Source organism: Amblyomma mixtum, chromosome 2 (assembly GCF_055824585.1).
Source record: "Amblyomma mixtum isolate Tamu chromosome 2, ASM5582458v1, whole genome shotgun sequence".
Classification (NCBI taxonomy): domain Eukaryota; kingdom Metazoa; phylum Arthropoda; class Arachnida; order Ixodida; family Ixodidae; genus Amblyomma; species Amblyomma mixtum.
In genome coordinates, this window is record NC_143013.1 from 192,102,382 (window position 1) to 192,103,773 (window position 1,392).

Here is a 1,392-nt window from a genome sequence, read left to right on the forward strand (position 1 = left end):
GCACCCCACAGCACAACAGAAGTTGCCGTGACCCATCTCTCTGGCGTACACATCACATCAAGCACGTTGAGATGGCGCGAAATTGCACAGGTGGTCGAAATAATTCCGGAGAGCTCCACTACGCACCTCTTTCTTCCTTTCTTCTTTCACTCCTCTCTTACGTCGCGGTTCGGGTGTCCATTGCTACGTCATTTACTTTCCTCAAAACCAATTTTCAGTTTTCCCCTGCACTGCCAGCGCCAGCGCGCGCCCAACCAGCTTGACACGCCGCCCCACCAGTGACGTCACAGAACAGGGTGGCCTGTAGAAGTTGCTCGATCAGTGGGTGCCGCTCGCGTCGAGGAGCGCTTGTCTTCAAAATTCGCTTGCGGAAAAACTACGCCGGTTTCAGGTGCGAAATTTTACATGACGCATCAGACTATCATAAAGAATACAGACTTAAAATTTCATTTCAATCGATGCACATCGAAAAATCGCCGGAGTTGCCCTTTAAGGTCACATTTTCCGTTAACAAGGAGTTAGTGTCGTTAGTGTAACATTCCTGGTGAACAGCCGCGCTGATTTGCCAAGTGGAGTGACGCCACTGAAGGCGTCATCACAGCACGCAAGGCTGATTTTGTAACACTAACAGTCAGTGAGTGGCCCGAGTAAAGTGACGTCGTATGTGACGTCCCACGCCGTTTACTAGTGCTTTCCCGTGGCGCTAACGCCATGAACGGAGCAAAAGCCCTACACCCGGATCAAAAGTTACAAAACACTCCGAATCAAATTTAGCACCTGCCAGGGAGATCTTACGCAAAAATCTAAGGCATGCATATAATTCACAACCTGGAAAGCCTCTTGCTTACAGAGATCTCGACCGAGAGCCACGAACATTTCGTCAGACAGACGTCCAGGCTTCGCGGTCGGGGCTTGTGTTTGGTGAAATCTTTGCAGTGTCTACAAGAGGTCCTTTCTTGATTCTGCATGCGCAGGATAGTATAAAACAGAAATACCCTTCAAATCCGATGAAACGAATGTCTCCTTCCTGCCTTCTTTGGCGACAAGGCTCGGCCTTTCGTGGGAGCATTTCATAACGAAAAGCAACGCCATACGTAGCGGCATGCAACTCATTATTTGAGCTTTACTCACGAGTGTCTCTTCCACCACAAAAAACCTAGTCCACAGGGCGTTCAACTCAATAGAACATCTTGCAGCCAAATATCCAGTTTGCCCTGGTGAATTGGGCTTTCTCAATGCACTCACAGATGTAAAATAAAGGTATATTTTTGAAAGGTACTGGTGACTGTTTTGGTGAAAATACCAGCGACTGCCACTTGAACTGTCAACACCAGTCTCCGATATGCGTTATGGTTTTGTTACATTTTTATAGACCTTTCCAAAAAGGGCTCC